Source organism: Amphiura filiformis, chromosome 8 (genome assembly GCF_039555335.1).
Source record: "Amphiura filiformis chromosome 8, Afil_fr2py, whole genome shotgun sequence".
Lineage (NCBI taxonomy): Eukaryota > Metazoa > Echinodermata > Ophiuroidea > Amphilepidida > Amphiuridae > Amphiura > Amphiura filiformis.
Window position 1 is genome coordinate 16703378 of NC_092635.1, and position 16683 is coordinate 16720060.

Genomic DNA, 16683 nt, shown 5'->3' on the forward strand with positions numbered 1-16683 from the left:
AATAACCTGGTGAGTGCAGTTGAATGTACTTCCTTCCGTGGTCTAAATAACCGGGTGAGAGCAGTTGAATGTTCTTCCTTCCGTGGTATAAATAATAGTTTAATGTACTTCCTTCCTTGGTCTAAATAACCTGGTGAGTGCAGTTCAATATACTTCTTTCCGTGGTCTAAATAACCGGGTGAGAGCAGTTGAATGTACTTCCTTCCGTGGTCTAAATAACCTGGTGAGTGCAGTTTAATGTACTTCCTTCCTTGGTCTAAATAACATGGTGAGTGCAGTTCAATATACTTCCTGCCGTGGTCTAAATAACCTGGTGAGTAAAGTTGAATGTACTTCCTTCTGTGGTCTAAATAACCTGGTAAGTGCAGTTCAATATACTTCCTTCCGTGGTCTAAATAACCGGGTGAGAGCAGTTGAATGTACTTCCTTCCGTGGTCTAAATAACCTGGTGAGTGCAGTTTAATGTACTTCCTTCCTTGGTCTAAATAACATGGTGAGTGCAGTTCAATATACTTCCTGCCGTGGTCTAAATAACCTGGTGAGTGCAGATAAATGTACTTCCTTCCGTGGTCTTAAATAACCTGGTGAGTGCAGTTGAATGTACTTCCTTCCGTGGTCTAAATAACCGGGTGAGTGCAGTTGAATGTACTTCCTTCCGTGGTCTAAATAACCTGGTGAGTGCAGTTGAATGTACTTCCTTCCGTGGTCTAAATAACCGGGTGAGTGCAGTTGAATGTACTTCCTTCCGTGGTCTAAATAATCTGGTGAGTGCAGTTAAATGTACTTCCTTCCGTGGGCTAAATAACCGGGTGAGTGCAGTTGAATGTACTTCCTTCTGTGGTCTAAATAACCGGGTGAGAGCAGTTGAATGTACTTCCTTCCGTGGTCTAAATAAGCTGGTGAGTGCATGTGAATGTACTTCCTTCCGTGGTCTAAATAACCGGGTGAGTGCAGTTTAATGTACTTCTTCCTTGGTCTAAATAACCGGCAGAGTGCAGTTGAATGTACTTCCTTCCGTGGTCTTAAATAACCTGGTGAGTGCAGTTGAATGTACTTCCTTCCGTGGTCTAAATAACCTGGTGAATGCAGTTGAATGTACTTCCTTCCGTGGTCTAAATAACCGGGTGAGAGCAGTTGAATGTTCTTCCTTCCGTGGTCTAAATAACCTGGTGAGTGCATGTGAATGTACTTCCTTCCGTGGTCTAAATAACCGGATGAGTGCAGTTTAATGTACTTCCTTCCTTGGTCTAAATAACCGGCAGAGTGCAGTTGAATGTACTTCCTTCCGTGGTCTTAAATAACCTGGTGAGTGCAGTTGAATGTACTTTCTTCCGTGGTCTAAATAACCTGGTGAGTGCAGTTGAATGTACTTCCTTCCTTGGTCTATATAACCTGGTGAGTACAGTTTAATGTACTTCCTTCCTTGGTCTAAATAACCTGGTTAATGCAGTTGAATGTAATTCCTTCCTTGGTCTAAATAACCTGGTAAGTGCAGTTGAATGTAATTCCTTCCGTGGTCTAAATAACCGGGTGAGTGCAGTTGAATTTATATTTGTGTGATCCTAATCATCCTTACGACCAGACAAATGATTTGATATGTTAATAAGTGAAATCGGATCATATTTAATTTTTAACCCCTGTATAACCATATGGGGTAATTTCTGGGATCTTTTTGAGGGTCATAGACTCAAAATAACACTTGTTCATCGGCTTTTTTTTGATTCAGGACTAATAAACTAATAAAGATACCTATCTTTTTTTACCAAATGCGTAACGAAATCTGATTTGTCTGTACGGATTTATCAATAACCTACCAATATTGTGTTTGTCAATTTCTCAGGAGTATGGTCTTGTGGGTTTGTGGTCATCTGCAAGCCTGTAGTCAGGAAGTAGTTTTGCGGTGTATGTACTATTGTTTTGGTTGGGGACGCATCATTTGATTTCCAGGGGAACAAAAACAAAAACTTCCTCCGCTACAGACTACTCCGCTACATGAGCAAAAAAACAAAAAAACCCAAAAAAACCCAAGTAAATTCGTGTGTCCTTTTAAAACGGCATTTCGTGATCCACAGCATCACCCCCCCCCCCCACTTTTCAAAATAAAAGTTGATATTTTTATACCACTGAAAACCTCTGGCTACATAATGCTTATGTACAAAATTGTCTTGCAGATTAATTCATTTAGCAAAAATATCGTGAAATTTGAATTTCGTTCTGGTGTACCAGAACGCAATTACAACACATTGTCTATGGAGCACTGAAATACACATAATCATGCATTACTCGCAAACGCAAAATCGAAATTTTGGGAATAGGCTTTTTTCGTGCATATCAACTGGCAGCAAAGACTACCCTGTTAAGGCTCTGTTACATTACAATACATACATTACATACATACATACTCTATTTCATTTCATCAAATATAATGAAATTTCTACGTACCTTATTCCATTCTGTCCATCCCTTCCATTTTATTCATTTTCATTCCATTATATTTATCCGCATATCTTTCCATTTTTTTAATTTTACAGCTACCTACGACTAGCTACATTTATAAATACGTATTTATAAACATGCACGTGACCCATAGGTAAAAAAGCGCAGTGATTTATAGTGCGCTACGCACAGGCACAACGCCTAGACGTTGATCCACAAGCCTCAGCACACTTTACAGGTTGTCGCTGACCACTACGGCCCACATCATTCTATACACCAAATCAGGCACTTCAAGAGCGCACACCCTAGACATTCCACAAATAACCTTCGCAACCAGGATCAGCTCCCCGAGTTTCGTACGGGTTACAACGAGACAATTAGCAGTAAGTTCCTTGTCCAGGGGAATTTCAAGTTAACTCAATTTTTCCACGAGAGCGTAATAGGCACCGCCAGGGTTCGAACCCGCAACCTCTCGCACCATAGTCGAACGCCTTATCGATTTAACTAACTTGAGGTACAACATATATCAAGACCAGCAAGCGTGACCAAATCCTTATACCATTGAAAGGGATAGGAACTCTTTAGATAAATATCGTCAAATTTAAGTTTAATTGTTAAAATTGATTTGAGCAATGAGAGTAGGAAAGTGTTCATGTTCAACTGTATGCAGATAACAAGGAAATCAAAATTGGAAATGAAACACTGGAACATGAATCCAAATACACTTACCTAGGACAAGAGATTTGGCCAGATGGGAATCAGTCACAGGAAATAAAGAGAAAAACACAAGCAGGATGGGCAGCTTTCAGCAGATACAAAAATATACTAACAGACAAACACCTGCCAAATTGTCTGAAAAGGAAACTTTTCAATCAATGCATCTTACCTGCCATAACATATGGAAGTGAAACCTGGACATTAAACAAAGATATGAAAAGGAAACTTCAGACTACACAACGAAGTATGGAAAGGATGATGCTGGGGTATACAAGGAGAGACCGGAACCAGGTGGGCTGGACATCTGAGCAGGATAACAGATGGAAGATGGAGTCAGCTCACAACAGAGTGGCAACCGTTATATGGAGTAAGGAAAAGAAAAGAGGAAGACCTCGAGCTAGATGGAGAGATGAGCTGGTCAGCTACCTGAGAACAACAGCCTGGACAGGAATTGCAGGAGAGGTGCCATTAATTTCTGAAATAGCCCAATTTGCATTTCATTCCATGTTGTTCCATTCCGGGATTCCATTCCAATCCATAACATGCCAGCTCATGCCATTCCATTCCATTCCGTTCCATTCCATTCCGTTCCGTTCCATTCCGTTCCATTCCATTCCATTCCGTTCCATTCCATTCCGTTCCATTCCATTCCATTCCGTTCCATTCCATTCCGTTCCATTCCATTCCATTCCATTCCATTCCATTCAATGGCATTCTATTCTATTACATTATTATATAATACATTTACAATCACTGGCCCAAACCGCATCCTTGCCCAAAGAATTAGAAATTTGTCTCACACGTATCATGCTTCTCCTCAATTTAGCCAGCATTTGTAAATCCGTGATAACCGGATGTGTTATTGAGCTGACCCGAGGCATTCATTAGCACCGAAACAAATAAAATTGAAAATCTTGGATATCTTGCAGACACAATTGTCGAAGTAATTGTTGGGTTGTTATCCCTGAGAATTACTGAGAAATTTCTAACATGGTGCTTATATTTGTGTTTTAAATATAATTATTCCGTGATAAAATACAATTATCAGTTTTTCAAACGAGCTTCAGTATTTTGCAAAATTCATAATTCCTACTTAACCTATCTACTTGAATTTTCACCACTAGAAAACTAATTGCCGTGCCTTGTACCTGATGTCACGGTGATTGCATAATATCTGCAAGAAATTAGTTATGCATTTCCCAACATTGGTTAGTTTGAACTTGAGCTGGGAGAAGAAGAAAATGATGAAGAAGTACAGAATGAGAAAGAGAAGAAGAAGAAGAAGAAGAAGAAGAAGAAGAAGAAGAAGAAGAAGAAGAAGAAGAAGAAGAAGAAGAAGAAGAAGAAGAAGAAGAAGAAGAAGAAGAAGAAGAAGAAGAAGAAGAAGAAGAAGAAGAAGAAGAAGAAGAAGAAGAAGAAGAAGAAGAAGAAGAAGAAGAAGAAGAAGAAGAAGAAGAAGAAGAAGAAGAAGAAGAAGAAGAAGAAGAAGAAGAAGAAGAAGAAGAAGAAGAAGAAGAAGAAGAAGAAGAAGAAGAAGAAGAAGAAGAAGAAGAAGAAGAAGAAGAAGAAGAAGAAGAAGAAGAAGAAGAAGAAGAAGAAGAAGAAGAAGAAGAAGAAGAAGAGAAATGAAAACGAATAAAAGAAGAAGAACCATAACCATGATGAGAAGACAAAGAAAAGAAAAGAAAACGAAGAGGCTTGTTTGAGATATAGTTAGACGATTATATTCAGGAAGGATATCTATATGTAAATATTTAAATTTCATACTACACAATAAAAAGACGATTCTATAAAATTTATTGAAACAATCACCTCCAACTGCCAACATGTACAGTTTATCTTCCAAAGTTGCGACATTACCATAACATTTTGCTAGTACAAGTAACCACCCCATCCTAGACCGAGAGGTATCGTCTGCCATCTGGATGCCCGAACTGCACTGAATCTCAGGATGCTTTCAGTTTAGGTCATGTATAGTGCACACCCCACCGCATCGGTTATCTGTATATCTAGATATCTGGGGTGAGGGGGCCAGCAACCCCCACTCTGCAACTTCTCTTGCTACAAGTAAGTTAAAGGAGCCTCGGATTGACAGAACAAAACGCAAACAACCCACGTCTGTCCAACAACTACGTGAGACGGACCTGACTTTGCTAGAAGTGGACATCGGAGGACTACGTTCAAACATATATGAGCTGTCCAATATGTGCCATGAACTAAAGCCACCCTTTATTGTCGTCATGGAAAGCTTCTTGGATGCTACTGTGAATGATGGTGCTGACTGTGTAACTATACCAGATACTCCCTCAGCTGCAGTAGAGACAGAACTACATCCAACAAAGGAGGGATCGCCATCTATTGCCTGGAGGGTATCGCCATATTTCATGACAGTGCTCTTGATCCAGAGGACATAGAGCTGATGTGGTTCTCATTAACAATGAAGTCACATAAAATACTCTTTGCTGCTGTCTACAGACCACCTAGTGCTAACAGGGATACCATTAGCTATCCGAACGCAATGCACAATCATCCTGGCGACTTGAGATGTGTAATATTCTTGGTCTAACACAATTTGTCAAAGAATCTACCCAGGAAGACCAGATTCTCGACTTGCAAGACAAGGTACGTCAGGCCATAGTCCAGTTCATTTTAAACTGAACTGCCGCTGTACAGAGATAAACCCTACAAGCGCAAAGTGTGGCAGTATAATAAAGGCTGGCTACTGGGAATGAGAGTTGTTGCATCTGCACACTGGTCTTTTGCACTCCAATCTGATATTAAACCCAAAACAAGACTGCATCAACACAAATATTATCAGTGATGATTCAATGGATATTTCCATACCAGCGAAGCTTGTTTCCAAGAAGACTCGTGAAACAGTATGATTTGATGACCACTGCAATCCAGCAGCAACCAAGAAGCGTCGCCTATTCATAAAAAAGGAACGGCAGCAAGGAAAACAAGGATAAGTTTACCAAAGCTAGAGAGGAGTACAATCATGCAGAGAAGGTAGCCAGAAGGAGCTATAACAACAAGGTGGGGAAAGAACTGTCCGATGGCAGCCTCAGCAGCAAGAAATGGTGGGACATTGTTAACAAGTCCACCAGAGAATCGTAGAAACCTTCCGAATACCCTCGAACATCAATGTTAATCTTTACATGATTATTGTTTCAAGTTTATAAAGAAAACACGTTCATCCACAAACAATTTCTTTTCTTAAGTTGTGACAACTTACATAACAATTATTGACTAATACGAGCAAACATAGCAAAGAAAGCGATAGAAATAATTTGGAAATGTTTTCCTGACATACCTTATCGCATTGTCACCTTGTCAATGTCATCCTTGTAAATGTTGTGTAAAGGGTGCACAACAACACACCCTGCGTTTCAGAGGCATCCTGGTCATTTTCACCATATCATACGGTGTTTGTGAAAGCTTTTTTTTAATTGTAATTATTTGTATGGATGAAATTTGATGAAATAAAACTGAACTGAAAACCCTAAATCAAATTCTTACCATACCAATGATAAGTGGTCCTAATATATAGCATTATGGCACTGAATAAGTCATTACGTTGGGTTGTTTCTTTAAGTTAAAGATGGACAAATCAGAAGACGTTCAATGAATTTCAACCAGATCGTACCCACATAAAGATATACGTCTATGAAATCAGGTTAAACAAAGGTGAAGCCTAGTTCATATTTGCATTATGAATCTTACACAATCTTGGGGCAGTCAATTTCTCAATGTCGGGTATATGCAGACAAGTGCCCTGAAGTAGATAACGGGCAGGGCTTCATCATGGTCATGATGATTTTTACATAATAAGATACAGACGGTTGTTGGGTAGATAAAATAGAACATGGCATGTTTGGGTGGCTTACCACTAGACACATCGGTTTTAAGAACGTTTTGGTTTACTGACACCTTTATACAGTATTTCAACGATTTGCTAAAAGGTTCATTGACTGACATGAATGAGGTTATTATTTGCGATTTACTGACAATAGTCACATAATTCCAAGGTTAGTTGTGACGAGTTTCATTTGCCATGACAATAAACCTTGTTAGCGGCAAACTTGAAACAGTTTAAGAAATGAAATGACATAGATAATTTAATGTGATTACACATTTCGTGGGGATTTGTTTAAAAGTAATTTGTCACTTTGAATAGTGACTTGCGTACTCGTTTACTGTAATATCGTTGTCTTGACAACGGTTTCATTTCTCTATCAAAGACAACTCATTTACACAAGAAAAACGATGATGTAAAACATGGAAACAAAGTTACTTTAAATATAATGTAACACATATAAATAAATGAGTGAATGCATTATAAGGTTAGCTCTTAAACAATACCATCTCTCGGGTCATTGATCAAGATATTTAGATGGTAATTTCCTTTTGGGAATATCAAATTTAGAACCAATAGAATGTATAGGGACCAGATGTTGCTTTTGTTTTGTTTCAGGATGTTTGAGCAACACTGCTGGGTTGAAGGCATATCTGTATCTTCTGGGCCTGGTAATGTCGCTGTAGGTTAAGGCGTTTGATTCGCAATTAGTATGCTTAATCATGTTAATTAATACAAGTAGTATTCACTCAAAGAGTCCCTGATTAATCGTCACCACCGCATGATTTCTGCACGTACCGTGATCTTGAATTACGCCTTTATCATATCCCACACATTATATTATGGGAGATGCATGTATGGAAGTCCAGATCTCCGTTTAGCATGAGAGGGCATATCATCTAGCAGGCTCTTCCTCTAGCAGAAGAAAGGTTTGCAGTGGCGTAGCGACTGTGTGGGGTGGTGTGTGTGTGTGTGGGGGGGGGTAGGTGGGGGCACGTGCCCTGTGCCCCACCCTTGGGGGGGGCGCCAAATTGAACAATTTACGCCCCTCCAAGCGATGAAAGACAGCACATTTCAGCACAAAATCATTTGAAACATCAGTTGGTTATTTCGTCTGTATATTAGAGCCTGTGGCGAGTGACACACATTTATATCATGAAGAACAAATGTGCAATGATATCGAGATTATTCGGGTGCGCAATTGGCGCAATCTTGATGCCAATACATATACCCGATTTATCCAGTACGTATTATGGCCCGGGATTATGGCATATCAAACGCAGTATTGGAGGTTTGCTCAAGTTAAACACAAATATTTGAAGGTCAGTGTGATATGGATATGATATGATGGCTGCGCACATGTCAAAAGGACCATGTGATTAAAGACAGTCTGGTGAGTGTGTAGGGATGATAAGTATTTCATGTTCATATCGGTCTCGGTCAATAAATTGCTTTAGGCACAAACATGGATTTTTTAACGATTTCATGTAAAACAAAGCGGTTTTCGAACCACTAGTCTCGCCTATTTTCGCGATCACCTATTTTTACCATTGATAACCAGCCGAAAGTGGTGTGGTGTATACGGGGGTGTATACCACTCCGATCATCCCACCCCACCATACACTCCCCTACTATTCCCAATCTACTCCACCTCCCTACCCTACACCACTATCCTACCTACCACCAACCACCTTGTCCATCCAACCATGACCCCAGTACCTACCGGCATCCACCACCCTACAGCCACCCTACCCACCACACCCTTCTCCACATCCGTACTTAACCACATCCCATGTTCCCACCATCACACCCACCCCACCTAACTACCTCTATCATCCTATTTCACTGCACCCTGACCCCATGACCCCACCCACCCTACCCCAGCACTCTGCTACCCTAGCACTCTGCTACCCTCATACCCCACTACGTAACATCTTAATTACCCACCTTACACCTTAAAACCATACACCACCCTTACACCATACCAATTTACCACCCTATCCCACACACCACTACAAACCCTGACCCCACTACACCCACCTCCCTACCCTACCCTACCCGACCCTACCCCACAACACTATGCCCACAACCATAACCAACTAGCACTACCAACTTACCCCACCAACATATGGAAAGGTTTCTATACAAAAAATGGGCCTCTTTGATTGGTTTTTGTCGAAACCTCAAGTGTTCTCTTCATCCAATCAGAATTTTTTTTAAATATCAAACGAAAGCTAACACTTCCCCTAAAAATTTAGTCACTAGGTCAACAGATAACACAATTCAATGTTATAGCAAGGCGAATGTGGAAAATCTGTTGAAAACTACCTATCCACGCACATTTTTTGACCAAAATTTAGGTTTTAAAAGTCAAAACCCCAAGTGTTCCTTACCATATTTTTCAAATTTTATGTCATTAAATGAAAAAGAACACTTATATTGTCCATATACTAGAGTCACTAGAATGAGCAATGGTCAATTCTCTTTAAATTGCAAATATTGTGCAAAAAGTTACTATTTTCGCCTGTTTTGTCATCAATGAGCTATGACTTTTAAAAAAGAGCGCTTACAAATTGATATGCTTACCCCATCCTTATACCCCATCAACCAACTATCCCACACACACTGACCCCACTATCCCACCCTATCCCACCACATTCTTTCCCACCATCCTACTCCACCTCGTCTTTCCCCACCACCCCACCACCCTACCCACTACCCCACAACCTCTATAACACCCTTATACTCCACCACCCTATTCCAACCACTACACCTGACCCCATTATCCCACCATCCCAATATTGGTATGGAAAGAGTATAGATTACTCTTTAAAATGACACCAATTTATTATTGTATGACAAGTAATAAGAAACAGAAAGAAAAATAAATTGAACATCTACAGACTACGGGAGAGGAGACAAGAGTACCAACTTGAATTGAAAAATCGTTTTGCATGTTTAGATATAGAGAGTGCAGATATGGATACCATGTATGACCTCATATCCAGCACAGTTAGTTATAGAGGTAGCTGAAGAAATAGCACCAAGAGAAAGGAAGATTAAGCAAACATCTGAGGAGGACAAAGTGATAGAGGATATGGATGCGAAAAGAAAGAAACTTCGTGAAGTGGAAGACAGAAACTGAATATGCTGAGCTTGTCAAAACAGTGAGAAAGAAGAGGCGACAGAGAAGCAGAAAGAGAAGAAATGAAGAAATTAAAACCATCCTGATGAGCGGAAAAGGACTAAAACAGATTTCAAAACTGAACAGCAAGAAAACCAGAATAAGCAAAATGAGACAAAAGGATGGCAACATCACAACTGATAGAGAAGAAATTCTAGACGTATGTGCAGAATTTTACCAAGATCTGTACAGTTCAAAATCAAATTAGGACAGGACAGATACAAACTGTAAATCAACTGATCAAACTGACCTCCCAAGTATAACAGTAAGAGAAGTGGAATTGGCAGTGAAACAAATGAAAGACAACAAAGCTCCAGGCACTGACGACCTAACCAGTGACATCTTCAAGGTAGACGGTGCAGAGATAAGCATAAAACTAGTCAGACTGTATAATGACATATTGCATCAGAAAAAGATACCCAAAACCTGGAAGGAGGCTAAAGTTATACTGCTTCACAAGAAGGGCGACAAAGCAGATATTAATAACTACAGACCAATAAGCTTACTGTCCCATGCGTACAAAATCTTTACAAGAATAATACAAAACCGCATCAAGAGAATACTGGATGAGAATCAACCAAGAGAACAAGCTGGATTCAGAGAGGGTTACTCAACTACAGACCATCTTCATGCACTAAATCAATTAATAGAAAAGGCAAATGAATACCAGTTAAAGCTTTGCGTTGGGTATATAGACTACGAAAAAGCCTTGGACTCGGTAGAGCACTGAGACCTATACACAGCTTTAAGAACGATTGGAGTAAATGAAGGATATGTACAAATCATGGAGGACATATACACAGACGCAACAGCCATTATTCATCTTGAAAATGATGTATCCAAACCAATACACATCAAAAGAGGCGTAAGACAGGGTGATACAATTTCTCCAAAAATCTTCACAGCCGCCATGGAAGAAGTGTTCAAGAATTTAGACCTAAAACCGAGAGGAGTCAACATTGACGGAGATTATCTAACAGACCTGAGATTTGTAGACGATGTTGCATTAACAGCTGCATCAGTTGAGGATATGGAGGTGCAACTAAACAGCTTGAACAAGGAGAGTAAGAAGATAGGACTGAATATACACAAGGGGAAGACCAAATTCATGACAAATTACCAGACAAACAAGTCCATTGAAGTAGAGAATGAGCAGATAGAACATGTAGAAAGTTATAAGTATCTAGGCCAGACAGTAAAGATGGAAGACAACACGAGAGAAGAAGTCATGCGAAGAATAAAGGCTGGCTGGAGTTGCTTTGCCAGACACAAAGAAATCCTATGTGACAAAAAGACTACCAATGACACTGAGGACGAGAGTCTTCAACCAGTGTACTACCTACAATGACCTATGGTTGTGAAACCTGGACAACAACTAAGTTTTTAGAACAAAAACTCAAGGTAGCACAGCATGCTATGGAGAGGAAAATGCTACATATCACCATTACGTGACAAAGTAAAAAATGTGGAAATCAGGGACAAAACAAATGTCAAAGATATCATGGAAAGGATCAAGGAGGCAAAGTGGAGATGGGCGGGACACATAGCTCGTAGAGACGACAATAGATGGACAAAGAGGTTAACGGAATGGCCACCAAGAACAGGAAAGAGACGAAGGGAAGACAAAAACGAAGATGGCGTGATGATCTCACATCCTATCTGGGTACAACCTGGGCAAGAGAAGCACAGAACAGAAGCAAATGGAAGCTACTTGAGGAGGACTACATCCGACAGTGGGTGACACAGCCTGTGAGGTGAGGTGAGGTGAGGACAAGTATTATGGAAAATATGACATCAGTATAATATATTTTAATCACACAAAACCTTGGCACTCAGGCCAAATTACAAGTGGTTTACAATATTAAAAACAATTAAACATTAAAAAATATAGTAGCAATAATTACGAGGAATAAACAGCAACTGCTGTTGATAAAAAATAAAATGTAGCACTTATTCAAGACATCATTCAAAAACATTATAAATGTCAGAATATGCAAAACAGTTCAGGGCACTTAGTTATTCAATAAGTTGTTGATAAAGAGTGGAATTGCGCTGTTTTTGAAACGATCGGTCCCTGCCATGACTCTTCAGTCTGGTAGGAGGGATGAGATTTCTTGTCCGAATAGAAGCACAAATTACTTCGGCCAACTTACGACAATGGTCCACCCTCCTATCAGCTACATGTAGAGAGTCTAGCTGTCAAGATTAAGAGCGTTATCATATCTATTTGCCCAGAATTATTTTGCAAGCTCTTTTTTGCAGCTGCTCCAAAGTATGATCTTGAGTTGTTGTGAAGGAGGAATGCTAAACTACATCCGCGTATTCAAGTAATTGTCGTACATATCCTTTGTAAAGTGAACATAATTTAAAACCAAACCCTTTTAAGATTGGTTTTGGACACAATTTCAGCAATGTTTCTATCCTATTTGAGGTTGTCCTGTATCCAAATACCCAAAAGTTTTGTCTTAGAAACAAAGTTGAGAGGAATTTTCATTGATTTTGATTACATTATTGGTTGGATTCCTCTTAAAGTAGACCTGTAGGGCTTGACATTTCAGAGGATTGGGTTTCAGATTATTATTGGCCGACCATTCACTGAATTCATCTAAAAGATCTTGAATTTGGCTGGATTTGGGATGGATACAGTTCTCAACAACTGTCATATTATCAACATATTTCCAACATTTTGTTTTGGGCTCACTACTTGACACAGCATCATTGATTATAATCTGGGCCTAGTTTTGTACCTTGTGGGAGACCACCATTTACAGTTTTGTAATCGGAAAGAACATATTTATAACGAACACACTGTTGTCTATTGCTGACAAAGTCAGACAGCCATGGCACAATAGACTCACGGACTCCCATATGGATACATTTCTCCATAAGCAGAGCATGGTCTATCTAGTCAAATGCTTTTGAGAAATCCGTGAGTACCGCTGTGCCAACGTTGCTGGCCTTGTCAGCGCCTTGATGAAAAAAGTGAAGCATGCTAATTAAATAATGCGAAGTAGTCACACCTTTGACATTATTAAACTGTTGGTGGTCAATGTTATGACTTACATCTTCCAAAACCCACTTGGATATAAAACCGACCCCGATTTGTGCAAAGTGGTCAGTAAGTGAGACAGGACGTAGCTTCTCAATGCTTGGTGGGTTTGTTTTTGGTATTGGCACTGCAATGGCCTTCTTCCATTGAGGGAGGTGTTCAACACCTCTGTTAAGGAAACACTCAGCTCTTTATCCAACCTTAGAGGTATGCCATCAGGCCCACATGGTTTACCCTGATTAACCTTTCTGAGCTCACCATACACGTCCCAAGGCTATAAGTGAGGCGGTGATTTGTAAGCAGTTAAATAAGATGAAAGCTTTGTGTTATCCAGAGGATTGATGTTGGAAGACACATTCACAAACAGTTCATTGATGTTGTTAGCAATACTGACATGATCAGAATTCTGAATGCCGGGACATGTATGTTGTGCTCAGACTTTGTGTCATTAGTCATGACTTGTTGGTGCCATTTACGTGGGTCCTTATGTTGTAAATTCCGGACAGAGTTAGCGTGATAGTTATTTTTAGCATTAGCTATTCCACGTTGAACTTTATGCGAGGTTGATGCCATTGAGTTTTGCGTTCAGGCAGAAAGGCTGCTTGGCGTTCCTGAATGAATTTTTTAATGGGGGGGGGGGGGGGGGGGGGGGGGGGGTAATCCACTTTTTCATTGTCATAGTTCTTTACTGTAACCTGTGGGAAGAATGACTCCATTTCACTGTTAAGATGTTCATAAAAAGCATCCACCTTTTCCTGAGTATTGATGGCGTCAAATACATTTAGACCAGTTTTAATCTTGAATCTAAGTGCCGAATTCACTGATTTGGGAATCTATAAAGGTGTAGGAAATTTTATAATTTGTTTTAGATTGTAAGATCTTGTTATCGGATTAATGTCAGCTTGCCAGCGCAGAAGAACCTGTTCTTGAAGTTCAGCATTCAGCAACGTGCTCAATTTAAAAGATAGCCTTCAGGGTCAAAGATGTTAGGAAGCTTCTCAGGAGTCTGCAACCAGATAAAGCTACTTGTCCTGATGAAATCTCTGCAAGATTCCTGAAATAGTGCTGCGCATAACTTGCAAGACCACTCAACCAGCTGTGTGAGCTTTGCTTCTCCAAGGGAGATGTACCGCCCCATCTATCTGCTCTGCATCATCAGCAAGGTCATGAAGGCTTTTATACAGGACCAAAGTGCCTCCTTTGAAACTAATTGATATCAGATAGACAGTTTGGATTTAAGCCACACCACAGAACAGCTAACATACTCAATATTCTGACCCAATAGTGGTCCATTTCCCTGGATAGAGGCAACGAAGTGCGACAGATTGCCCTGGACGTAAAAATAGCACATACTGGCATAATGGCCTTTGCTCGAAATTCATGGCAAAATGAGTATCCGGCAAGCTGCTCATCTGGATTAGGAGCTACCATGATCGTTCCATCAAAGTTGTCTTATCTGGCCAGTCATCAAGTACTTCCTCCATCAATGCATCAGTTCCCCAGTGGTCAATATTGGACCCACTTCCTGTTCTCTGTCTTCATTGATGACTTGGGTGATGAGTGTGAAAACCTACTCTACCTCTACGCAGATGATTCTACCTTATTTTGTGAGATTATATCTAGAGACAACCTTAGGATCTGGGCAGAGAGATGGAAGGTGACATTCGATTCATCGAAATGTAAGGTAATGACAATATCAAGAAAGTTCTAGCTAGATCTTCTATTTGGATCTTGTACTCATTCTCACAGATTTGTTTTGCTGGGTGCCAATTATTGGGCTGTGAATGTGGTTCAGGAAGCTTTTCCATGTCAGTACATTTTGCTGTTGTATCAGTTGGATAACTGCTTGGTTACTGACATGTGTTTAGAGTTGAGTATTGAAGTAACCCTATGCATGATTTTGGTTCATTTTGATGGACAGGATTTTAAGATATGACCTTGTGAAAAATTATAAGTTTCTTTTTCAGCTCAGTTTAGATTGTCCTGAATGAACTTATTCAAGGTCTGCATGCTCTTAATCATTTTATCTCAAGCAAACGTGTTATCCAACTACATTGCTAGAATAACCCATGAAATGCAGCAAAACAACAATTTCAAAAATAACTTTAATATAAATTATATTAAAAGCCAACTGGTGAAAGCCAACTGTTGAAATCTGCTAATAATAAATTAATTTTACACGTAAATGCCTCATAATCACTTAGTAGAAGATAGAAATGTAATAAAATATAAGATTTAGGCGATTTAAAGCTGGGTTGAGTGTCCATTGCGTAGACTTGACATCCAGGGATCTAAGTTAAGTGTACTTGACCGAATTTAAACAACGCCAATCTAGGCAACAGAAAGATTAACACGAATACGCCTTGATTTCAGCAGCAACGCAGAACGCTTCAATACTAGATAAAAGCACAGAAAAATCTTAAAGCGAAGAATTATCTTGTTCCCAATGGTCATAGTGGTCACTTATCTTTTCATTTCTTTTCGTTCTTTGATTTTTAATTTTATTTGTCAGATCAGCAGTGCTAAAAGGGATAAAAAGTTATATCAGTAAAGCTCAAACTTCTAAAATTATTATTATTATTATTATTTGCCTCCTTTTGAGTTGGTTATTAAAGGTCACAATAATCATACTATAAGCAGCACACCATTAATTTTGCTGATAAATAAAAAATATGTTATTAATCATGTTAATGATGAAGAACGCATTCACTTGAACTTGAAATTATACAGATGTTTATCATATTTACCATAAATAAGTGGTCATAAAAAATTTCTATAATTAGTGACAGAAAAACGTGTGTTATCGAATGCAACATATCTTGGAATAATTATAATGAGGGATTAACTTACTAAATATGTATGATTTCGGAATTTACCAGTTTATTGATCGCGAAACCGCGAGTAAAAAAATGGTGAGCTAACAAACAGAGGGAAAAAATCCAAAGTAAAAAGGTGTATTTCTGAAAAATTATTATGATGATTTCAACATGTATCGATCCACTTTTAGCGCGACTATGCATAACAATAGAGGATGGCCACTCGCGTATTGATTGTTGAGAAATGTGTCACAATTGGGCACACAAAAGGCAAAATGATTGTTATCTGAAAGAACAAATCACACAGATGTATACAAATATGTTTTGAGTTGAGTATACGCTGGCGAAGTTGCGTAATAATCGGATTAACTACCATAGCAATAGGTGAAAACAATTTTTGAATATACCGCGTTGCACTGATACGTTCACGCGGCACCTCTTCATTGAACCATATCATGCTGATTACTTGCACCTGTAAGGTAATTATCTTTGAAATTGTTTTCACCTATTGCTATGGTAATTAATCCGATTAATTACGTAACTTCGCCAGCGTATAGCGCTTTCTTCTCTTCTTCATACATGTAATATGTATCCACACTCAATCATACCAATGTGTAAAACATAA